Source organism: Photinus pyralis, unplaced genomic scaffold (genome assembly GCF_008802855.1).
Source record: "Photinus pyralis isolate 1611_PpyrPB1 unplaced genomic scaffold, Ppyr1.3 Ppyr1.4_LG7, whole genome shotgun sequence".
NCBI classification, from domain to species: Eukaryota; Metazoa; Arthropoda; class Insecta; order Coleoptera; family Lampyridae; genus Photinus; species Photinus pyralis.
Genome location: NW_022170738.1, coordinates 9,316,471 through 9,342,767, shown reverse-complemented (window position 1 = coordinate 9,342,767; position 26,297 = coordinate 9,316,471). Strand labels below are relative to the sequence as shown.

General features: G+C 36.1%; 2 protein-coding genes and 1 long non-coding RNA gene across 4 annotated transcripts in view; 2 read left to right on the top strand and 1 right to left on the bottom strand.

Annotated features, from left to right (window-relative positions):
* LOC116176514 (origin recognition complex subunit 5-like) overlaps window positions 1-26,297 on the bottom strand; it is a 566,782-nt gene that overhangs the window by 255,167 nt on the left and 285,318 nt on the right. The window lies entirely within an intron of this gene.
* LOC116175600 overlaps window positions 1-26,297 on the top strand; it is a 137,014-nt gene that overhangs the window by 95,928 nt on the left and 14,789 nt on the right. The gene's annotated exons all lie outside the window — the stretch shown is intronic.
* On the top strand, window positions 14,393-14,988 carry LOC116176526. Its single transcript, XR_004146462.1, has 4 exons — window positions 14,393-14,608; window positions 14,659-14,758; window positions 14,804-14,891; window positions 14,940-14,988. It is a non-coding gene; the product is annotated as an uncharacterized LOC116176526 (long non-coding RNA).

Here is a 26,297-nt window from a genome sequence, read left to right as displayed (position 1 = left end):
AGTAAATTAATAACGGCCTCGGTACAACGACGACGTTTCAATAATTTAAATGGCGATCATTACTTAACCAACGGCTGCTGCACGGTTATTTGTTTTAAAGTTAAATCGTGTGTTGGATATTCAAATGTCACGCGTAACGTTTGTATTATGTATAGAGGTAACGTATCATGTCTCTGAATTAATTTATCAATGTTTTATATTAAATGGTAGAGCTTTTGACACGTGAACGCTTACTGCTTCTTGGACCGCCATTCTTCCTCCAACGATCGCTTCTAACAAGCGTGATGCTATGTAATTATTTATGCCAGTAATAACGATTTGTTTCTATTTGCATTAAGTGAGTCGCCATTCTTCAATATCAAACGTAAATCTCTCATAGTACAATTTTAACAAAACAATTAATCTGTAAAGTAAACAAATTCACCCCCGTTCTCTGGGACACTTGCTACGAAGAAAATTTATATTCGAACCCAAGGAAAATTCGTTCTTGATATATTGTGCATTTGTCTATACCCTTCCTCCTCCATTCTGTAATAAATTAATAATTACGCTCATAATAATATTCGTCCCATGAAATGCACCCTAGAAATTTTGGTCCAATATAAGCTCTCCTCCGGAAAATCAGCTAAAGAAATATTTACGTGCAGAAAAATTCAACCCTGCTTGAAGAAACCCGTCTTGGGATTTTTTAAATTTTTACCGAAAAGTTTAAGGTTGTTTGAAAAAATGGGTCAACAAAACATTTTTATTATCTATTGCTTTTCTTTTTTCACAGAAAGTTCAGCTTTGTTGGAAACCGTGGAAAATCCACTGCATTTCATTTTCCTCCATTCATACCGTCATATTGTCTTCTTTCCAATGCTTCTCACGCTGTTACTAATGGGCTTCGATAAGGCGAATATAGGCGATGAAGGGAAATGTGTTAGTAACGTAACGTTAGTGTAAATGTTGGACATTCACTACCCGTTTGTGTAGAAGTCAAAAAGTTCGTCGATACTAAATAATAACACACATAGCAGACCTATATACATTACATATACCATGTACATTCTTGACTTCTCAATCAAAAGTTATAGACTAGAAACCAATTTCGAAAGAAAATTCAAAGGGCTGTAACTTTTGAACTAGTAGCCCAATATTGGAACTGTTTGAAATTATGGATTCTACAGGCCACATTCTATAAGAAAATTTTTTTTCCGGGTCGATCTGAGACAATTTTTTTTTCGGGGCTCAAAAAAAAGGCAGTGTATAACCTTCCTTTTTTACCAAAAATCGACTACACCAAAATTTCTCGGGAAAACACTTTTTCTTATTAATTTGGGTGCGTAGAATCCGAATCAATTCGTACTTTTTCGATCAGACTTCTCAATCAAAAGTTATAGACTAGAACCAATTTCGAAAGAAAATTCAAAGGGCTGTAACTTTTGAACTAATAGCCCAATCTTGGAACTGTTTGAAATTATTACTTTTACTCCCCTTAAATTTGTATATAACAATAGAACTATAAAAAAAGCTAACCCCATACAAATAAAAGTATAACTTGATTTTTTAAGTAGTATTAAGACTTTTATCTAGTATATTATTTTACATTTTTAATGTATTTGAGTGACAAGTATTTGAATACTTTTTACTGTATTCGAATACTTTTCAAAGTATTCGAATACTTTTTATAGTACTCGAATGCATTCTAAAGTATTTGAATACTTATTTTTTTAAGTATTTGAATACTTACTTTTCAATGTATCTGTATCTAGTATTCGCTTGTGCTGGACGTAAAAGTATTTAGTATTCAAATACTTTTTGAAAGTATTCTGCCCAGCTCTGGTCCTTCATAAATAAATTCTTTTCACGGAGTGGAGCTTTTTGTTTATTAAGTCTCTTAGTATATAATGGAAAATGTGCTTAATAAATTATTATTGTTTTATTTAACACTGTAGTCTTGAGTCATTTTGATCGTGTTTTTGTTCAACACTATAATAGCGCGAGTTCATAACAAATAGGTTGCTAACATACCTGCCATTCTTGTCCTTGTATTAATTCCCATCCAGTCTTTACATCTCACTAACACATATTTGCAACTTTAGATCATGCACACACGAAATAAAAATCATTACTTTCACTGTCAAAATTAGACAAACAAACTCATTAATAACTCGCAGAATAACACTCCTGATTTTAGAAAAATGAGCTGTATTTGCAATAGCACCTTACTATCTTCATCGCCGTAATTCACAGAAAATGAGACGCTAACGTTTGTAACGTCGGTAATGCAAAAAACCCATGTATCAAATTCAGAACGTATATACATAACATATAATTCCATGTATATACATAGCACATCCAAAATGTGTTTATAGAATATCCATACTAAACATAAAATACATATGCCTATCCTATAATGATTATACATAGTATATACATAAGATGGACAGTATATTCCCTGTACAAGTACATTATGGATTTAAAATGTATATACATAAGATATCGAATGCTATGTGGGAAAAGGTTCGACTATCTGAATCACGTTGCATAAACTGAAAATTATCTTGAAGGCCATTCTGTCCCCAGAACTTCTCCACAATCTAGTTTTTATTTGACCATCATTGCATTCGATCTCGAATTGAAACGTGCACTGTACCAAACCAAAGCTTCGTAGATTTACACAAGAACTTGATAATTTGATTGCACAAACGTTTCGGGCCCTCCACCTTCCGCGACAAGTTAAAAGGAACCCGCATCACCTTACATCTCCTTTGCGCTCGATTGCGATTGCCGTTCCACTGTAACTTCACCTCTTATTAACCTGTCAGAAGGTGCACGGCTTTTAGAGCTTTAGTTCAAGGAACTTTTACTTGGAGACCTTCTAAAACTTTACGCTCGTCTTGTTTTTGTTTTAGTTAGTTTCGGCAAGTTCCTTCTTTTATCCATTAATGCGTGTGCGTTGTACATTGTTGCAAACGAACCGATTGATGCTGCAAATAACTCGATACCCGCCAAAGTTGGGCCGAAGTTCTTGTTTTCAGTAATTCACTCGAGGATAGCGTAATAGATATTATGGAAAATTAAGGGAAATACGTGTTTTCCACTTACAGCATTATGTACAGGGTGGCCAAATTTGATAGTTTAAGAATGGGGTCTCTTCAAATTATATTAATTATCGCATGTCCCTCAACTTAGCGAGGCAACTTCAAAAAAATAGGTGGTAGCATTTTTCCGCTTTTTTGCCGTTAATTAGTTTTGAAAATAAACATTTGGCTCACGGTATATTAAAAATTTTGCTATAACCCCGGACCAAAATCCCCCCGAACTGCTTGTTTTTCCAACTTCACAAAACTATATATTTCCTTAATCGAACAACACGCGTTAAACTTTTTATAATACATCGCTTTGGTTAACTGACTTCTGCACAATTTTATTATAATAAATGACGAACTGTGTGTTGTACAAAAGAAACAGGGCTGACCGCCTGCGAATTTAGCGTAAACAAATGTACACGCTCTTCAACTGTCGCGAAACTAGCAGTTTCGTTTTCTTGTTGTTTTCAGTATTTAAAGAAACACCACTTCCACCATAAACTCCTTTAAGAATTTTCAAATAAATCGCTAATCACGATGGAATGCGTCAAACGTCTCCACTTTTCCAACGTGAAACGTGCAATTCTTCGAAACACCTGCGTCTTCGTTATCACCACCAGAACACCTGCGCTAATTAGATTTCGTCTAACAATAAAACTTCTTATCGCAAACGATAATTTGACCAGATGTCTCTTACTTCTAGCACCTTATCTAAATTGAATAATTACAAAGTGATAATATTTAAACAAGAATTGCGCATTTACAAACAAATCTTAAACGAAAAACAAACACTAAACACAAATTCACATGAAACAAACCAACTCTGTTCTTATTTCGTAAACACTCCTCAGATTTATTTCATAAATTGAAATTAGAATCATATACAGGATGTTCCGTCAGTATTTTAGGTGTTGTGCTACACAGACTTGTTGAAAAAGAAATGGAAAAAGAGGCTCTTACATTCCAAAAATATCCGCTTGTTTTGGGTCCTTTAAACGCGGACAAAAAAAGTCTGCTTGCACGAAGAGCTTTAAACTTTCTCCAATTTGGAGTAAACGTAAACCTTACTTAATACCCTCAAAATGAAACTTGTACAAATTTCATTCGATTATTAGCACAGATTGCAAAAGGACTAACCTTTACATACTGCACAATACTAATTGCCCAAGTATAATCCTCGCGACATAAAATATCAACCCCTAATTCATGTATACCCAATGAACCTTTATTAGGGTTGCTCTAAATTAAACATCTACAATTGAGCAATATTCAATGAAGACATTTCTCGCCAAGCGCTTCTTTGTAACAGCCGCATCGAAAAAAGGAAACGAGAAAAAATCAGATTGAGAATAACTGTTTCCTACAGACAACCAGATGCAATAAATATGTCGTTAATTGCAACTTAAAAGTGAAAAAAAAAGTGCCAAATGTACTTTATAATGAAAACATTTTCTCACATTCACCATCTGGGCGAGAAATTAACACGTGCTTTTGTTACTCGCCTCTCTTTATTTTTTCCCCCCTAGCAGATTGAGACATGCTCCTTAATTAAGTGACAAAATTGATTACGAGTTAACGGAAATTAATTTGGAACGTAGAAGATTGATCCCCGATTTTGTGATCATGCGCAAAATATGCGATGCATCGACTGCTACGGATGGTAATATCGTGACTGATTAAGTGATTAACGTTTTGCTTAGGTAATTGATTCGATCTAGAAAAGAAGTTGACGCGAGATTGTAAATCTTGGGCACCTGTGGTCGAGGCAAAGAAAATAGTTAGGACTGGCGGAGTTAGTGCTGACCGGAACATAAAAGTGTCGGTAATATTCCTGCTGTCATAAACTTTTAACATTTTTCTGTTGTCTCGAGTGAATGACAGGAGTGTGTACTTGCGGTGGTAATAATAACAAATATTACCCAATGCTTTTCTATTTCGGGCTTTTTTAATGGCAGTGCCATTATTTCTGTTGTTAGACATTTGGCAAGGCTAATGCTTCTGATATTCGCGTTTACGAAGACAGTAATTAGTACTTGTTCAGTAAACAGGAAAGGTGTATTGGAATCGAACATCCCTGTCATATTCCCACAAATAGTTTGTTTTAATTATTGAATTACAATTAAGCCAAGGGATAGCTGAGATTAATCTAGCTTAAATTAGAGACCGCATCATCGTTACTCTACTTTTCCCCGAGTACACTGCATGATAAGACTCCCCACCTTTTTCATCGCTCCCCAAAATAGTGTAACTTTGGGGCTTACTCCCTTCGTTCCGCATTCTGAGGTTTGCTAACAGGAACTTCTTTTGAATCAGTGATTCTAGCATTTCACTCGGTATAAGAGATATGAACAATGGTAAGGCTGCTGGGTCATGGCTCAGATTTAGATTTCATTTTTAAGTTTCAACCTCAAGCTTCAATTTCACTTTTTAATTTTAAGATCACTAACCTTCTAGCTTCAACTTAATCTTGAGCTTTACTTCCGAGGTTTAAATCTCGAAGTATAATGCTTCTTCTATTCCCGGATCTAACGAAGTTTTAGAACCTAGGTAGTTAAAATAGAATCGCTTTATTTACTGGATCGTTGTGAAACAGGCTACATATTTACAGTATCGGACATTATAAAAGTCGTTTCCTAAATTTATTGTATATTTAATTACATTTTCTGCATATGATACCTGCTGTCCATCAAATCGTAGCAGATTTGTCAGAGTATTTGTTAACGATTGTAAATAAATGGTCAGGAAATCACCTATTTATGACATCCTGTAATTAAATTCAACCTTTAGGATAATTAGTTTTGATCACTTTTAGCGAATATAGAAGATTGTTTATGTTGTTTTAACGTTTTAATTAAATTTCATTCTCCCCATTTCTTGCGGTTTATTTATGGTGGTCGATCCTTGGAGCAACTCACACAACACAACGTAGGGCCTACCACTAGACAGGTTTGTTACTTGACGATCATGTGCCGTGAGTTTCAGCTAGTTTTGGAGGGGTTTTGATTTTTAGTTTTGAATTGCCAAGTCGCTTCATTTTGGGGCCGTAACCAGGATTTGACCTTGGTAATCACAAATAACACGAATTAGTAGGTCTTGACGATATCTTGGTAATTTTAATATTATATGTCAAAGTTTCAAGTTTCAAGTTTCATTAATATTGTAAGTTATTATTTTCCATCTAACTCTTTCCTCGAGTTCTTTTAAGCCTGCAACATTTTTTTCCTACTTTTAAAGCCGCTTTCCCACTTCAGCGAGCTTTAATAAGTTCACAACAACTGTTGGAAATTTAAAGCCTCCTATCGTCACTTTTCGTGATGACCTCAGACTCAGCTGGCATTTACTCAACCTTTAAAACCTTCTCTCTCATTTCATCTACCATCAACAGAACAAATGAGTAGAACATGCCAACTTTGTTGTCATTTCTATCAGTTCAACGGGAAGTAGGGGAAGTCATTACGGATCAATGTGATAAATTTGGGGGCATTTCCTTTTAAAACTGTAGGCAGAGAAACTACTGTCATATAAAATAAGGAGATCTTGAATTATAAAAAATCATGCCGGGGGCTGTTTCTTCTCTCAATTATTCACATTGACTGGTTGATGTACAAGCAACCCTCAAATTCGCTCTTACCTACTTAGCAGTATTCATTTGCGGGGGTTGTAAATTTTGTTGTGGGTCAAATATTTTTATTTCCTTGATCGATTCTGATTAAAGGATGCACAAGCAACCCTTAAATTACCAATTACAAGTAAAATCCCATCCCGTTTTAAAAATTCGTAATTTTTATGAAAATTCGCTCTTACCTACTTACCAGTATTCAATTGCGGGGGTTGTAAATTTTGTTGAGGGTCAAATATTTTTATTTCCTTGATCGATTCTGATTAAAGGATGTACAAGCAACCCTTAAATTACCAAGTACAAGTAAAATGCCATTCCGTTTTAAAAATTCGTAATTTTTATGAAAATTCGCTCTTACCTATTTAGCAGTTTTCATTTGCGGGGGTTGTAAATTTTGTTGAGGATCAAATATTTTTATTTCCTTGATCGATGCTGATTAAAGCATGTACAAGCAACCCTTAAATTACCAATTGCAGTTAAAATCCCATCCCGTTTTAAAAATTCGTAATTTTTATGAAAATTCGCTCTTACCTTTTTAGCAGTATTCAATTGCGGGGGTTGTAAATTTTGTTGTGGGTCAAATATTTTTATTTCCTTGATCGATGCTGATTAAAGCATGTACAAGCAACCCTTAAATTACCAATTGCAGTTAAAATCCCATCCCGTTTTAAAAATTCGTAATTTTTATGAAAATTCGCTCTTACCTATTTAGCAGTATTCAATTGCGGGGGTTGTAAATTTTGTTGAGGGTCAAATATTTTTATTTCTTTGATCGATTCTGATTAAAGGATGTACAAGCAACCCTTAAATTACCAATTACAAGTAAAATCCCATTCCGTTTTAAAAATTCGTAATTTTTATGAAAATTCCCTTTTATCTACTTAGCAGTATTCAATTGCGGGGGTTCTAAATTTTGTTGTGGGTTAAATATTTTTGTTTCTTTGATCGATTCTGATTAAAGGATGTACAAGCAACCCTTAAATTGCCAATTACAAGTAAAATCCCATCCCGTTTTAAAAATTCATCAAAAGAAAGTGAGTTTATTTGTGTGTGGCAATTGGCGGGTTTCTTGTAGAATAAGTGCAAACGGCCATAAAGCGTTTCGATGAATTAGACCAACCATAACGCCAGAAACTTTCCAAAGAAAATATTATAATAGCCGATACAAATCCCTTTTCAAGTAGACAAGTAGACGAACTTCTCGTTGAGAAAATACTTAACATTTTTGTTTTATGTTTTCTGCGGCACTATTGGTCAATTTAAAGAAATCGTGTTTTAAAAATCACCATTTTATAAGTTTGTATCGCTTAAAATGCTTAAATAATCGTGTTTTGCTGGTGGTTCATAGAGGTATTTTTTCCCGATTTTACCCAATTATCCATATTTTAACATCTAATAAAAATATTCAAAATGTTTAAATCGTGGCGGGTCGTAAAACAGGGTATTAATTCAAGTGTGAATTGCGGCGTTAAAATTTTCCATTAGAGTGATTCATGATTCGTGCCATAATTCCGCATGTATCTATGATGAAACAAAGGTCTCGTTCCGCGTGTAGAAGCTGAAACATAAGTAATTGATGTTCTTTTCTCCTTGTTTTGTTTATACAAATTACGACAATAAAAAGTCCTTTATCCTTGACCAGATTTCGTAACACGTCGGTAAATTTGATTAATTCCAAGGTTTCCTTTAATGGTTACTGCTACGTTATTCAACACTTTGTAGGGGATTATGATAGGTTTCAGTTTTAGTGAGGCGAGGAGGCGCTTGCAAGTTTTAATTATTCTTCCCTAAATTACGCCGAAACGGGAGCACTAATTGACCTTTTCCAAGTACCGTTGCTATTTACTCTAAATGACGAGTATATTCTCAAATTTTGCTACTCGCAAACTGTGGAAAATCACGAAATAAGCGAGAGAATTATTTTTGGCGTCTCTTTTTATCGTACAATTATTTACATCTCACTGGGAAATTTTTTCCTAATTTTAAATTGTGTAAGAATACATTCACACCAAGACACAAACGATAATGTTTGCCCATCATGAGATTGTTATTTCAATCAGTTCGAATAGATTTTTCCACGTTATTAAAATTTTGCCAGATTTTCATTACACGTTAGAGTTAATATCGCTTCATAAAGGAAAACTAAACGAGTAATACTTTAATTTTCATTTAGTCGTTTTGTGCGCTACGAAAAACGTCTATTATAAATCTGTAAATTATATGCGAATCAAATTAAATCCGAAGGAAAAGCTCATCAGACGTTATAAGATGGCGATGCAACTGTGTTTTAAACCGAAGTTTAAAACTACATCGGGTAATTGCTTTTATTACTGTACACAGTAGAACTTCTTACACTACAATTTTTGTTCTTTCTTTTCCTGTTGTTTGAAATTGCGCCGGCATTTTAATATCAAGTGGAAAAAACGCGTTGGTCAACTTTGGAGTGGTTAGTGTAACGACCCTCTCAGGATTTTATAAATTGCGACGTATCACGTACTTCAACTAAAAAAATGGCCTTTATTTATGTGTACGCAACAAAAAAAAGAACAGAAAAAAAACAAAATTCTTTTTAATAAATCCGCCTACTCGGTTATTATTTCACGTACTTTTTACAAATCCGGTTTCTGTCTTTTGTAGTAAGAAAGTTGAGGAGGCATCAAATGATTCATCCTTCGAGCCAATATATGTATAAATATATGAATAAAACCGAACCTTTTCATGCCTTAAAGAAACAGGAAATTGAATTCGAAATTATTCTTGATTCCATCTAATTTCGCATGCCTACGCGAACGTTTCAATTTCCACAGATCTTTTTATTTTTCTAATAAATATGCTCAGAATTAATGACATCAAGCGCCGCCAGTTGGAATGTTTGCTATCAGTGCAGGCGTAACAAAATTGTGTCGTCTATGTCACTTGGCAGAGTTGAATTTTTTAACAGGGAAGCACCACCCTTCGGTCCCGAGAAGTCATTATTAATTATGATACGATTGTGGATTTTGAAGTGCCGTGTACTTATTGCCATCAAAACATCTCGATCCATCAAATTCTCCACTTTGTTCTTGGTGCTTGCTGTATACGCACCTTGTGGCGAAGATTGTACCACCACAATAGCAATGTGCCAACTTACTTCGCAATAGTATTTGAATACTTAACCTTCCCTTTTTACCAAAAATCGACTACACCAAAATTTCTCGGGAAAACACTTTTTCTTATTAATTTTGGTGCGTAGAATCCAAATCAATTGGTACTTTTTCGATCAGACTTCTCAATCAAAAGTTATAGACTAGAAACCAATTTCGAATGAAAATTCAAAGGGCTGTACCTTTTGAACTAGTAGCCCAATCTTGGAACTGTTTGAAATTATGGATTCTACAGGCCACATTCTATAAGAAAAATTTTTTCCCGGTCGATCTGAGACAATTTTTTTTGAGGGCCTCAAAAAAAGGCAGTGTAGGTATAAACCTTCCTTTTTTACCAAAAATCGACTGCACCAAAATTTCTCGGGAAAACACTTTTTCTTATTAATTTTGGTGGGTAGAATCCAAAACAATTCGTACTTTTTCGATCAGACTTCTCAATCAAAAGTTATAGACTAGAAACCAATTTCGAAAGAAAATTCAAAGGGCGGTAACTTTTGAACTAGTAGCCCAATCTTGGAACTGTTTGAAATTATGGATTCTACAGGCCACATTCTATAAGAAAATTTTTTTTCCGGGTCGTTCTGAGACAATTTTTTTTTCGGGCCTCAAAAAAGGCAGTGTACAACCTTCCTTTTTTACCAAAAATCGACTACACCAAAATTTCACTTTTTCTTATTAATTTTGGTGCGTAGAATCCAAATCAATTCGTACGTTTTCGATCAGACTTCTCAATCAAAAGTTATAGACTAGAAACCAATTTCGAAAAAAAAAATTCAAAGGGCTGTAACTTTTGAACTAGTAGCCCAATCTTGGAACTGTTTGAAATTATGGATTCTACAGGCCACATTCTATAAGAAAATTTTTTTTCCGGGTCGATTTGAGACAATTTTTTTTTCGGGGCTCAAAAAAAGGCAGTGTATAACCTTCCTTTTTTACCAAAAATCGACTACACCAAAATTTCTCGCGAAAACACTTTTTCTTATTAATTTTGGTGCGTAGAATCCAAATCAATTCGTACTTTTTCGATCAGACTTCTCAATCAAAAGTTGTAGACTAGAAACCAATTTCGAAAGAAAATTCAAAGGGCTGTACCTTTCGAACTAGTAGCCCAATCTTGGAACTGTTTGAAATTATTACTTTTACTCCCTTTAAATTTGTATATAACAATAGAAATATAAAAATAAGCTAACCCCATACAAAGTATAACTTGATTTTTTAAGTAGTATTAAGACTTTTATCTAGTATACTATTTTACATTTTTAATGTATTTGAGGGACAAGTATTTGAATACTTTTTATAGTATTCGAATACCTTTGAAAGTATTCGAATGCATTCTAAAGTATTTGAATACTTATTTGTTAAACTATTTGAATACTTTTCAATGTATCTGTATCTACACCTTTTCCACTTTTATTCGAGAAACTATCAAGTTAATTTGAGAAAGTATCAATTGTATTTGAGAATAGTAAAATGTATTTGAGAAAACAACAAATGTAGTTCAGAATAATGATTTGTATTTGAGAAGGCATCAAATGAATTTGAGAGTAGTAAATTGTATTCAAGAAATGGTAAAATTAAGCATTTGAGAATCAATAACAAAATCACATGTATAACATAGTAGCGGAAAGAATGGGGGCGCGCAGATCCTCTTTGACCTTGGGTTCCGCGCATATAGGCTCTATATGGATGGGGATGCGCAGATCCTGATCAGAATCCTATGGGGATTCAATGAATCCTCTGACCTACTTTTAAAATGCGAGTGGGGTCTCAGAGAATCCTCGATGACCTAGTTACAACCCATTGGGGTCTCAAATGATCCTTCCTTAACGTACGGGGATTCATTTGAGCCGTCCTTGATCGTATCTTAATTGATGGGGTCACAAATGAGCCGTGTTTGCTTAGTTAGGTAAACGGATCCTCTGTGACTTACGGGTGTCCATTTAGGCCGTCCGTGATCTCGTCTTTAGTCGTAAACTCGTAACGCAAAAAAGAAACATTTTACGTAACTAATTATCAAGACGCAAAGAGCCTGAAAGATCTCATAAATTAATTGTATTTCGAACAAGGAAAAGTTCATAAATTTAATTCTTAGTAATCTCATTTAAGTGTGTAATAAATTATGAAGACTCAAAGAAGTCGTGTTTCAGTATATTCAAAATACCCAATTTCCTGAACAGCGCTCGGGTATTCCACTTTAAAATGAAGTTGAAAAAACATCAACGTTCATGAGTGTGCTACCCTGTTAAACAAAAATTTAGCAAAATTTCGCCGGAGTAAATTACAGTGCATTCGTTTAACTGGTCCTTAATTTTTTGAAATCTATTCAGTATTAACTGGCCAGGAACATTTTCTGTAGACCGTGCTTGTCATTAAATGACAGTTTGCCCGAGCGCTGTTATAATAATTTGGGTTTGATGTAGTTAAATTATCGCAGGGAATCTGAGGTAATTTATGTAGTTTAGTAAGTTTAATGCGTTTTACATACAGGAAAAAAAGTGTTACCAATTAATGGAACATAACGCGTAAAACTTAATGCATTTACAATTTATTACATGCCCAAATATGTCTTCCTCTATAAAGTGATAATAATTTAATTTAAAGTAAACAAGTGCTTAATGGATGCCTATAATTAATAGGAAAAAAAAACCTGGATCTAAATATAATAAATAAGCAAAAATGAATCGTGGTCTATAAACTTCGAATCACATTAAGCAATAAACGTAATCAAGCCAATCCGTTTTACGTAAAGCAAAATCACCCATAATTAGGTGTTGTGATAAATACAAATTCGCGGATACGTATTTAAGTGGAAGTAGCATTTCATTTCATCTATCGATCACAGCAAAAGTGGTCTACATATTTTATAGGGAATTTTATACAATTAATTGTAATGTAATCCGAAACGCGAAAAAAACTATCGTAAAACTGTCGTTCATTCCTTATACAGTTCAATAAGGGTCTGAAATAGCGTAATACATTTGTTTCGGATTTTTAGGAATCATAAAATTTTAGTTAAGTGGACACTTATGGGTAAAGATAAAATACAAATATCAAGTGCCGTGTAACTTTTTTTTAGGTTATTTAGATAGTAAAGTAGGTATTTTTTAATCAATGCGTATGTGTATTCAATCTTAATGGAATAAATCGCGTATGATTATTTTGATGTCATAGTTCGACTGTATTAAGTTAATGGATGTCTAATTTATTACTGCACTAAATTACTACGAATATTTTAATTACACATGATTTAACACGTCTGAATGATGGACGGTGTATGAGTAACAGACTTGAAATACGCGTAAAAGTTAATGGATTTACAATTTATTATTGTAATAAATCTCGTTTTGAGTGTGAGTTTGATTATAAAAATAATAATCGAATTTTGGATGTCTCTAAGTTAAATTAGAATGAAACAGCTTTCTCATAAAACGTAAAAATGGACAGAAACATTCACTTCACTCGTATTTAGTCATTGTTTCGTGTTCGCGTTAAGGGTTGCAGGCGCTTAGCAGCCATACACACACTTCGCTATTTTTGAATGGGATTCATTTATTTTCCTTTATTACTTTACGTAACTGAATAAATTTACTAAATAAAAATTATAAGCCTAGATCGAAGAGTTTTCGAATGATGTGAGTTTTTTTTCCCATAACTTGGTGAATCTTTTACAAAGTAAATCCTGTTATAAGACAAAACTATATACTTAACCCATTATTATTAACGTTTTATACATGACTACTGAATGGATGTAAGGTTTGTTATCTTTTATTCTAAAACGAAATGCTTGGTAAAGGGTTTATTTTTCAAAGGTAATAAAATGTAATAGAAATCGGAAAGTTTTTATTTAAAAGTGTTTATGAAAAAAAATTCCAATGTGTTATTTGATTCACGCATGGTGAATGTGACCGGCCCAAATGATGTTATGATAGGCGGGCCGGTGGGTGGAACCGTTGTCGCAAATAGGGGTGTTCTTTCAAAAGTGTTCACGATGACCGTCTTGGGGGTATCTACGGGCCGGTCTATCCATAATTCGAAAGGAACCACGTCCCAAATTTCGATTTCTGATAAAAAAATAAGTAATTACTGTGATGCCTAAAAGATTTAAGTTCTACTTACCGTGAGTTTCCATATTAACTAAATGTTTGTTAACGAAATGTTATGAATTTTTTTAACTGAAGAAGTTGTATTTATACCAAAGAACCTTATATATGCGAATATCGATGGAATGGGGAAATCCAAACCTTTTTGGAGAGGTGTATTCGTTAGGAGGAGCACGAATCCCAAGAAAAAAAATTTTAATGGGCAGTCGATATCTTCAAATAGTTTGAGATATTGGTAGATAATTTGTAGAGAGGAAATGCTCAATCATGCTCCTTGATCAATTAGTTTAAACCCCACACATATATAGTGCAAAAATATCGAGCAGCTGCAGTAAGCATGAGTGCTTCGCCCCGTATTAAAATATTGCAGAACATTGTAGTCGTGCCCGCGAAAGAAGCTGATGTGCAAGAAAACGAGTTAATAGAAGATATTTTTAAAGATTTAATTTGTCCAGATTTCGATTATTCGCTTCTTGAAGAAATCTTCGGTGACATTGAATGCCTTAACCGTCAACTTATAGACGCCGAAAAACAACTTTCTCGATTTTTTAAGATTTTATCTATTAAACGGGAAAACAATTTTTGCGATCTCCAGTGGTGCCATTGCCAAGTGGAGCACCTTATTGAAAGGAGGGCAAAGTTATTAGCGGACATCCAACAGTTATCCGTAGGGTAAGTAATTGAGTGGAGTTACTTTTTTTTTGTCATTTACTGTTATCTAGGAGCTTCCAGTAAAAATATTGAAGAGTTCAGATTTTGGGGGATCATTAAGCCGGTGTGCCAACTGCTTATTTAAAAAAGGAGATCAAGCTCGTTTATAAGGTGAGAAAGTTGCGAAATTATTTCATTTGTGACTCAATTTTATAGGAATCAAAAATGTTTATGTGTGAAAAATGTAATAAATCATTCGCTACTAATAGCAATCTTCGACGCCATCTCAAAAAGTCATGTAGAGGTAAGGAATTTTTATTACTCTTGCAAAAAAAAAGTGTTTAAATCGTAGCTCAAGAACCATCTCCAAAGAAGCTCAAAGTTGCACACGATACCCAGAGCTTTTGCGATGTGTGTTCGGAGCACGTTTCAAGCCGAGATTATGTTGGACATTTGCGAAGTGTCAAACATAAAAATAATTCCCTTGCGTTTTCAACTGAAGGTGTTCAAGTAATTACGTCGGCCTTCAAATCTCGCATTGTGAGCTACAGAATATCAGCGAATACACAATACATTAATCTGAAGGAATTTGTCGAATCGTTGGCTGACGTAATAAAAAAATTAGTTCGTGAGCAAATTGATATCATGGGTAGCGTTAAGGTGAACTGCGAGCTGTTTGGTTATTTTATTTTGGAATCGAAGGATCGAGGAGAAGTTAAGTCTTTTAATACTCGTAACCAAGTATTGACGATAAGTTCCGACTTAAGTGAATGGTTTAAGGATATCATCGAAAAACGTTGACGCAACGGAATTTGAACATCGCGAGTCAGGTATTAATATCCAATTGTTTATGCCATGTTTACATAATTATTTGTTCTAGGATGGGCTCTTCAGCACTGGTTATATATGGAAGTCAACATTAATAAATATAACCCGCTACGAGCTTCTTCATTCATACCGACCCCTGCATTTATTTCACGCAAAAGAGCCATTATTAATGTAAAAAACGAGGATTTCGGATGTTTTGGATGGGCGCTAGTTGCAGCTATTTATACTCCAACTGGACATCCCTGCGAACCGGATTCGTATCCGGACTATTTAGAAAAGTTCAATTTTGAAGGAATAACGTTCTCGGTAAAATTAGATGCGATATCAAAATTTGAAGAAATGAATCCCTTGTCCATTAACGTTTACGGTTTAGAGGAGGACACACAGAAACAAGGTAAAATGACATATAAAGTAGTAGGTCCTTTACATTATACCAAACAAAAGAAAACCGTGCATGTAAATCTTTTATAGTTGTCTAATTTAGATGGCAACAGTCACTACTGCTACATTTCTAATATGTCGCGATTAATTTCCATGCAAGTGTCCAAGCACAAAGAAGCTATTTATCTACAGGGTGATTCCTATAGTACCTGCCACCGTTTGGGAGCGTATAGGGGGTGCCTAGGGGAGTATTTTGATATAGGACACTTGGGGTCGGAAATCTAAAATAAGGGCGCCAGAACCAAATTTATCTTCTGGAATTTCACGCCTGTATGTAAGCAACCCAACCGACCGACGTTTCGCGCGGAGCGATGCAGAGCGAGGAAGCGACATGGGAGGGAAGGAGGGAAAACGACAGTCAAAAGCAATAACGTTTACAAGTGTTCCACGTGGCCACCGTTGTTCTCAATGCACTTCCTACATCTAGCCAACTATTATTATACTATTGCCATAGTGTTTATTCACTTGATACGCGTCGTTGCAGACGGGATTTCGTGGGTTTAAACAAAATTCTGATCAAGTATCAGCCACACATCGCCGCCTGAGATCGCTCCGTGTGCACCGCCGGCCGGTTGGGTTGCCTACCTACAGGCGCGAAATTCCAGAAGGTAAATTTGGCTCTGGCACCCTTATTTTGGATTTCCGACCCCAAGTGTCCTATATCAAAATACTCCCCTACGCACCACCTACACGCTCCCAAACGGTGGCAGGTACTATAGGAATCACCCTGTATGTGACGGATGCTTGCAATATTTTACAAGTCAGGAAAACCTGTGGCGCCATTCTAGATTCGATTGTAATTATGTTTGTACATTTTTGCCTACAAAGGAACCTATCTTGACAAAGTGGGGCCAGTCGTCATTTGATAATCGACTTAAATTTAATAATTACCAAAATAAAATCAAACACCCGTTTGTTGTCTATGCGGATTTCGAATCGTTGCTTAAGCCCATAGAAGGCCCTCAACCGAATCCTCTTCTTCAATTTACTACCAAAACATTTGAGCACGAACCATATTCGTTCGCGTATTATATTAAATGTTCTTTTGATGATAAATTTTCAAAGTTTCAAATTTATCGAGGTGCCAATGCTCCAGTGCAGTTTATAAATATACTAGAGAATGATATTCTAACCATATACAATCAACATTTTAAGCAAAGTAAACCTTTACAAATTTTAACAGAAGAGGAACGGAGAAAAATTAATCTTGCCACAAATTATGGGATTTGTGAGAAACCTTTTGTTGAGGGAGATGTAAAAGTGATCGACCACGACCATCAGACTTCTTTCGTCAGGGCCGGATTATGTCATTCTATATGTAATTTACAGCTTCAAACCCCAAATTTTATCCCTGTATTTTTCCACAATTTGACCGGGTACGACAGCCATCTTTTCGTTAAATCCCTGGCTTTAGAGAATGAAAATATAGACGTTATTGCCGGAAATAAGGAAAAATACATTTCTTTTTCGAAGCATATTGTAGTAGATCAAATCGTGGAGAACGGAGTTCCAAAAAACCTAATATGGAGAATACGTTTCGTCGATAGTTTTCGTTTTCTGGCCAGTTCATTAAATGTTCTTGCTAAAAATTTGAGTGATAGCGAGTGCACTGAAATTACAAAATTTTTTGGATCTGGACGTGAATTTGAATTAATTCGACAAAAAGGTGTTTTTCCGTATTCGTTTGTAGACTCATACGATAAGCTTAATCTAACTACGATCCCCAATAAAAGCGATTTCTTTGATATGTTGCACGAGCAGGACATTACCGATGAAGAATACAGACGTGCTCAGGAAGTTTGGAATTTATTTAATTGCCAGACGTTGGGCGAATACTCGGACATTTATTTAAAATCTGACGTGCTTTTATTGGCCGATATATTTGAAAACTACAGAGGCGTGTGTTTACGCGAGTACGAAATTGACGCTGCCCAATATCTGACCGGTCCTAGCCTTAGCTGGGACGCTATGTTAAAAAAGACGGATGTGGAATTAGAATTACTGACAGATATTGACATGCTTCATTTTTTTAAACGTGGTATTCGAGGCGACGTCAGTACGTGCACCAAACGCAAAGCAATCGCTAACAATAAATTTCTTCCCAATTACGATCCTTCCAAACCAAGCTCATTTATTATTTATCTGGATGCATGCAATCTTTATGGTCATTCCCAAACACAATTTCTCCCACAAAGTGACTTTGTTTGGCTCACACCCGAAGAAATTCAAAATTTTAATGTTTTCGAAATATCAGATGAGTCACCGATCGGGTATGTCTTAGAAGTTGATCTACTGTACCCTGAGGCCCTCCACAATTTGCAAAATGACATGCCCTATTGCCCAGAATCTATAACTCCGCCAAATTCAAGGTCAAAGTATAAGAAACTAATTCCAAATTTAAATCATAAGGAAAAATACGTTTTACATTATAGAATGCTAAGACAATGCCTGCAACACGGATTAATTTTAAAAAATATTCATCGCGGGGTTAAATTTACCCAATCGCCTTGGTTAAAATCCTATATTGATCTAAATACGGAACTGCGTAATCGTGAAACTAGCGAATCGGGCCGTGACACTATAAAAACTATGAATAACAGCATTTATGGTAAAACTATGGAAAACGTTGACAAACGAGTTAACGTTGCACTTGTAAGTCACTGGGAGAGGATCGGTAAGAAGCCTGGAGCTGAGGGGCACATATCTAAACCAAATTTTAAAAATTTATCGGTGTTCTCTGAAAATCTCGTGGCAATTGAAATGTCCAAAGTATCCGTAAAGTACAACAAACCTGTGTATGTTGGTTTTTCAATTTTAGATTTATCCAAAACAGTTATGTACGAGTTCTTTTACGATTTTCTAAAACCATTATATCAAGATAAAGTATCTTTGTTGTATACAGACACCGATTCCCTTATATTGGAGATTTTTACTAATAATTTCTATGATGACATGAAATTATATTTGGATAGATATGACACATCTAAATTTCCCCTTGATAATGTACACGGTATTCCACGCAACATTTCAGTTGTGGGGAAGATGAAAGATGAATATTGCGGTGTCCCCATCGCTAGTTTTTACGGTGCAGGTGCAAAGTCATACTGTGTCAATGTAGGTGATCGTGTAGATAAGAAAGCTAAAGGGGTAAAAAAGTATGTAATAAAGAACGGCTTAAAAGAGGAAGATTATAAGAAAGTAGTCGAAGAAGGTGGCGTGATTATGAAGCAGATGAGCGGTTTTCGATCTCACTTGCACACCATGTACACAGAAATGACAAACAAAATAGCCTTATCATCAACGGACGACAAAAGATACATTATCCCTGGCACCTGCAGAACATTGGCATGGGGACATCGCGATATTAACGCAATTCAAAGTTTGGAAGATTTTCTTAATTCTTTGTAATCATCAGTAACAAGCTAAGTTATTTAAAATGTTTATTTAAAATGTTTACAATACCATGTGCCATAATTACAATAAAAAAAATAAATCGCATTGTTTTATTAAATAAGATGAGCGCCCGGACTACAACCACAAACGCAGTAGGTCTTCTCTGTTTCATTAATCTTCAAGCAGGCCATACGATTTAATAATCTTGCATATCTGCAACGTGACGACCAACGAAGGTGCTCAGCTAAGGGTACATCGGAGGCCTCCCACTTATTAATGCGCACTTTACAATAAAAGCATTCCACCGTATCGCCGCTATGCGTGTAGAAAAATCCAGCATTAGCAAGTTCAACTGCCGATGGAACTCCTACCCATGAATGAAATGATAGGAGTCGATCTTCAAAGTTGGTATAATCAGCTGCGCCGTCTTCTAAACACATCTTACTTGAAGTACAGCTTTGAAATGCCAAAATTTATAGAATATCTTTATTTAATACCCAAGAATTGTGAGAACTGTCAAATCCTAACCACTTCACTAAGGATTTCTGGCCCTTTCTTCGAATTACTCGCTCAACCAAGTGGATGTCGGGGTACTGCGCTTTTTGTAATTCTTGTTCGTAAAATCTTCCTTTTATTTCTTGATTTGTACTATCTTTTAGTATATATGTCGTAGGATTTGAACGTTTCACTTTAGCAACTGTGAATGTCTCGTAAGTCCAATTTGGCGTGTAACCTTTTGCGAAAACGGTTCTGTATTTACTAATTCTCACAGAATCGTCCACTTTAAATTTAGGTGGTTTTGGGTTAATCACATTTATATGACTGTAAACTCTCTTCAAAATACTTGAGGCGTTCTTCTCGTTAACATGGATAGGTTTATATCCCGTAGTTCGATGTTTAGTTGAATTGTATTTGTCAACTATTTGAGGTAAAAGTGATAGCCATTTGTAGGAACCCTGTAAGCTGAATTTCTTGAACATGATTGACTTAAGCGTTCTGTTAACGCGCTCAACAATAGAGCTTTTTAGGGTAGAATAGCTACTATAATGATTGACATTGAATTTCTTCATTACATCTCCAAAATCCTTGTTATAAAATTCCTTTCCCATATCTGTTTGTAAATGTTTCGGGGTCGTTTTAAGTCCCGATAAAAGTTTATTCATAACATCTGCCACCAGTTTTCCATTTTTTCGTTTTATAGGGTACGCCCAAACAAATTTAGAAAATGTGTTTATAACCACCAAAATGTAACGGAAACCTTTGTTCATTGGCGCATAAGGTATCATTTCCATCAAATCGGCTTGGAATAGGTCATTTAGTCCTTTAATAATTACGTGCCGCCTAGGAAAGTTCCTTCTTGCAGGTTTATGTAATTCTTCCACTAGCTGTACTTTACTCATTTCCTGAGACGTGATTGTAATAGTAGTTCCAAGCAAAATAACTGCCCTGCATTATACTTCGGACATTTGGCTTTGATGATGTCACCTTTACGTAGTGTTATCCCTATTAACTTCAACGGAGTATTGTACAAACGTTCGTTTATAATAATAGTAGTTCCATGGCGCGGTGACCAGGAACTCTTAATTACAACACATTCCGTTAGAGGAAATGCAAACGCTTGTGGTGTTCTACTCGAGGTGTGCCAACGTATGAACGGCGTATTCTCGGCGTGCGTTCCCAACAGATACAAGTATGACTCATACGTATAAGAAGACACCTCTTCAGCTTTTGATTGATTTAGAATGTGTTTACCGAACTTGTCAATACTCATCTTTGCTTCAGACTGATCGATTAAAGATACAATCTCACTATTTATTTATTAAGAACACATTACCAACTAAATTACTTTATTATTTCAGCATTCCGCAATTCATCTATGATGTATATGATTTCATTGTGATTGTTCGTGTTCCCTGCGGATTGAGATCCCAATAAAACCCGCAGCCAGTTAACTAATTTGTTGGGGTTGCTCCAGGGCATAAATTCTATTCGCTTGTTGTTTAATTGTAACATTTGAATACCTTTCCCTTTCCTTGTGCTAACAGAGGAAGTTTGAATTCTGGGAACTGATACACGGGTACTAAAAAGTGGTTTAATGATGCTGCTGTACTTTTTTCCGGTGCCTTGAATTTGTTCATTTGGATTGTAATGACGTCGTATTGCATTAGTGCGGAGCAATATGTCACGATAGTTATTCTCATCTGCGGTTTTGTACCCAAGAGGTTGCCTCTTAAACAGTAGCTCGTATAGACCAGGAGTTCCGTTATATGCTACTGTGTCTCCTGTAGGAAGTTTGAGAACCAAATCTTGTTTGTCAAAGTCCAACTCGGAATCTCCAACGTAGAATTTATTGGCTTCCGGGATGTATCGTACACCATATCGATGATCAAATTCATTCTCTGTAGATCTGAACATCTGCTCCACATAAATCTTCGCCAATCCATCGTATTGATCTAAGAATTCCGTAAAAGATGGATGGTCGCCAGCCCGCGAGAGCTCAGCTCTTAATTCATCTAGAGTTGGCGTTTCATCATCGCGAGTGGTGTCGGCAATCACGCTCGTGTCTAAAAAGCTCGGTTGTTCCTCGTGTTCCGAAAAAGGGTTTTAGGGATTCGTTGAGCAGTAGACGCTTTTAGAGGGGTCCGAAGTAGGGTCTCTGTAGATGAGGTCACGTCGGCACTATCATGTTTAATATTTTCACGTTTAAAATTCTGAGGTGTAGCTTTAGTAAGCAGTTGCTTCAGCGGTTGTGTAATGGGTTTAAGATGTTGCTCGGATTTACGTTCTGCCAGCGCAAAATCACGCTTTAAGGATATGTATTTATGTTTAACAGATTTTCTGGCATCAAGGAGGTCTTCTATTAAACGCTGTTTCATATTGACTGCATTTTTTCCATATGAAACATCGATATTTATATTAAAATGTAACAATCAAAACCTTTCCTATATCGACCCGAGTTCATGTCACTTTCTTTATCGATAACTAAGAATCCATATTTATCATTCCAGCACCTCACGCACATTTCCTTAAAGCGATCAAATGGCATATCGACATTCACGTGATCTTCGTGCACGTGTTTTAAATTAGTTTGATCCTGTTGAAACAACACAATTAGATTAGCATTGTCTCGAATTAACTGCTTGGGGATGGCCGAATACGTTTGACATAAATAAAAACAATCGTTATTTTTATGTCTACCAAAACAGAAATGTTCTCTAATCTCGTTTTGCTTATGGCAAGCAACGTCATCGAAAATCATTACCGAGTTGCTACGTGCGAGGTTAGGTGGGACGATGTCTGCACTGTCAGTATATTCAAAATACCCAATTTCCTTAATTGGGGACAACAACTGACGCAGATATTGGTATTTCGGTTGCGGCAGCGATTTACAATACACGTATACATTTTCAAAGCGTAAACCGTTGGATTGTTCTAATAATGCAATCATAACATTCGTTTTACCACAGCCTGATCTACCTACAATGATGCCACGTTTGCAACCACCCTGTAACAGGCTACTGTGTTTTGAAACTCGTTTATCTCTCGAACACGCGTCGTAATTTTTTATAGGTAGTGCCGTTTCTTGCGGTTTGAAGCGTATGGAGGCCATTGCTCTACTGGAAGTGTATAAAACACTGAAACCTACTATATAAGTCCGTATATGCTTAGGAGCTCAGTAGTTGCCTGTCAACCAGCGAGCATGAACTTTCACTCTAACGTTAAGAAAAGAAGAATAACGTCTAAAACGGGGAAAGGTCTTATTAACAATTTAATAAATAACCTGCCAGTTGAATTGCATCTGCCCGGATACCAATTCTGCGGACCTGGCACTCGTCTAAGCAAGCGATTGGCTCGCGGTGATCGAGGTATAAATCCGTTAGACGAAGCGTGCAGAGATCACGATATAGCATATTCAAGGTCTAGCAATATCAGTGACCGTCACGAGGCCGATAAAAATTTACAAAAAGCTGCGTGGGAGAGGTTTCGTTCGAGAAACGCCACTTTTGGCGAAAAAGCAGCCGCCCTTACCGTTGCAGGCATTATGAAAGGTAAAAGAACGTTGGGCATGGGTACGCGACGACGTACCATCAAAAAAAGAAGAAGAAACACAGCAACAATTTCGTTTAACAAAGGCGTTCAACTAGCTAGAAAGTATACTGGTGGTAACGTTCACTACGATCTGAATACAACTGTTCGACGAGCTGTTAACGCGTTAAAGAAGAAAAAGGTCAAACCGCCAAAACAGCGCATTTTACCCATACCTAAGACTGGCGGATTCATACCGTTAATTCCATTGTTTGCTGCACTGGGAGCCGCTGGTTCGTTAGGAGGAGGAGCGGCGGCTATTGCTAGAGCAGTAAATGGCGCGAGGAATGCCGCCAAACAATTGGAGGAGAGCAAACGTCATAATGAAGTGATGGAGGCCGCCGCGATAGGAAAAGGTTTATACTTAAAACCGTACAAGACAGGGTTAGGCCTTTATTTAAACCCCTATCAAAAAAACTTCCAGTGAAGCTACCACGCCGTCCGTTAACAGACTTGGATTTGTCGAAATATGTCAACAATTTAGGAATACAACATTTTAGAGGTATTTTTATGCGGAATACCTTACCGAAGAAAATAAATCAGAACGAATGCGGTATCGTAAACCTAGACGATGAAAATAACGACGGTACACATTGGACAGCGTATGTTAAGCTTGGCACACGTATTTCCTATTTTGATAGCATAGGACGGATAAAACCACCCCACGAGCTAGTGCGCTATTTTCGAAGCGATGGTAGCAGGAACATTATTAAATACAATTACGATCACATACAACTTCCTAATTCTTTTAATTGTGGACATTTAGTGCTACGATTTTTATACAATAACACACACTGATTGCGTTAGTTACATTATTATTGTCAAACGACAATGTCTTATACATTGACATTTACTGGTACGACATCTATTTTAAAAGCCTTCTTTCGACCGCCGCTTTTACTCAATGATGAGGATTATGTAATGGGGCTAACAAACTTTGAAACCTATAATAGTATACACAACGTTACACCAACAAATAATAAATTCAAATATGGTAACCAGATGATCACAATACCGCCAGGATGTTACGAGATATCCGACATAAATAACTACATAAATGCCCAATTAAACAGGACATCTGGAGATTATGTCGAACTTCAAGCTAACAATAACACTATGCAGTCGGTTATTAAAGCGAACCGGCCCATAGATTTTACTATAGAAAACTCGATAGGAGAACTGTTAGGGTTCGAGAAAAAAACTCTCAGTGCAGAAGAAACTCATACTTCCAGTAATACCATCAACATCTTAAAAGTTAATTCTTTGTTAGTGGAGTGTAGTATCACCACTGGAAACTTTAAAAATGGCGTACCAGCCCATACAATTCACCAGTTCTTTCCAAGTGTGCCAGCGGGGTACAAAATAATCGAACGACCTCTTACTGTAATTTATTTACCTATTAATGTTTCTTCGGTTACCAGTATAACCCTTAAAATACTTGATCAAGACGGCGACATTGTCAATTTTAACGGAGAAGTGATTACGATAGGGTTACACCTTAAAAAGGCGAATCATGGTTAAACGATATAATCAATGTGGGTGCAAGCACGATCACAATAAAAAGGCTCAAGTTGTTCGGTCGAAGATTAGTAAGGGTGCAACAGTCAAACCACTCACAGCTGTTAACAAAGCTTTTCTAAAATCTCTCGGCTTTACTACTTTACAATGAATATATTGGACGTAAATGAGAAAGTGCTTGTAGATAACAGCATAATAAATTATCAATATCATACTCACCAACCGTACACTACGAGATTTGGAAATAATGACGAAATTAGAATTCCAATACAAGAAGATATGTGCACTCTTCCTTCGGAAAGTCATCTCTACATTGAGGGAAAATTACTGCGAGAAGATGGGACGGCGTCACTTACCGCAAGATTTGTAAATAACGGTGTAGCATTCTTGTTTAGTGAAATTCGTTATGAAATAAACGGGATTGTAGTGGATTCCCTTACTAAAGCCGGATTATCATCGACAATGAAGGCTCTAGTTTCTTTAACCCCTAACGACAATACGCGATGTCAAATTTCCGGATGGTTTCCTACTGCTAATAGTACGGTTACCAGTCCAACGGGCCATTTTAACGTTTGTATTCCATTAAAGATGCTCTTGGGCTTTGCGGAAGACTACAGAAAAGTCATATTAAATATACGACAAGAACTTGTTCTAATCCGAGGTAATACAGATAATGACGCCGTAATATCTACAGCTGCCGATGAAGCTCTCAAAGTTGACATCGAGAAGATCTATTGGAAAGTACCTCACATTATTCCGGCGCTGGCCGAAGAATTAGCTTTGACCAAATACATTGACAAGAAATCGGAGACGCAGATAGCGTTTAGAAGTTGGGAAACGCACCTATACCCAGCTCTTCCACAAACTGATAAACATACGTGGGCGATAAAGACAGCAACTAGTTTAGAAACGCCCCGATATATTATCGTAGGTTTACAAACAGATCGGGATGGACAAGTTAGTAAAGATATGAGCAAATTTGATCACTGCGATATTAAAAATATTCGAGTCTTTCTCAATACGGAACGTTATCCTTACGATAATTTAAATATTAATTTCGGGAATAATCGATACGCAACTTTATACGACATGTACGCAAAGTTTCAATCTTCTTACTACGGCACAGAGAATCGACCATTACTTACACCGAAGCAATTTAAAGATTCGGCTCCTTTAATCGTAATTGATTGTTCAAACCAAAAGGAGGGTTTAAACTCGAAATCGGTGGTATTACGAATTGAATTTGAAACTAATGTGAACGTAGCGAATAATACTACAGCGTATTGCTTGATTTTACACGATCGGCTGTTTACGTACAACGCATTAACGAAAGCCGTAAGACAAATATAAAATCACCAACATAGGAAACGAATATACCACAACAAGAATGGTGGTCGTAGTTGATGTACAAAGTTTTAAAACTTCAAAAAAGTGTTTTTCGCCA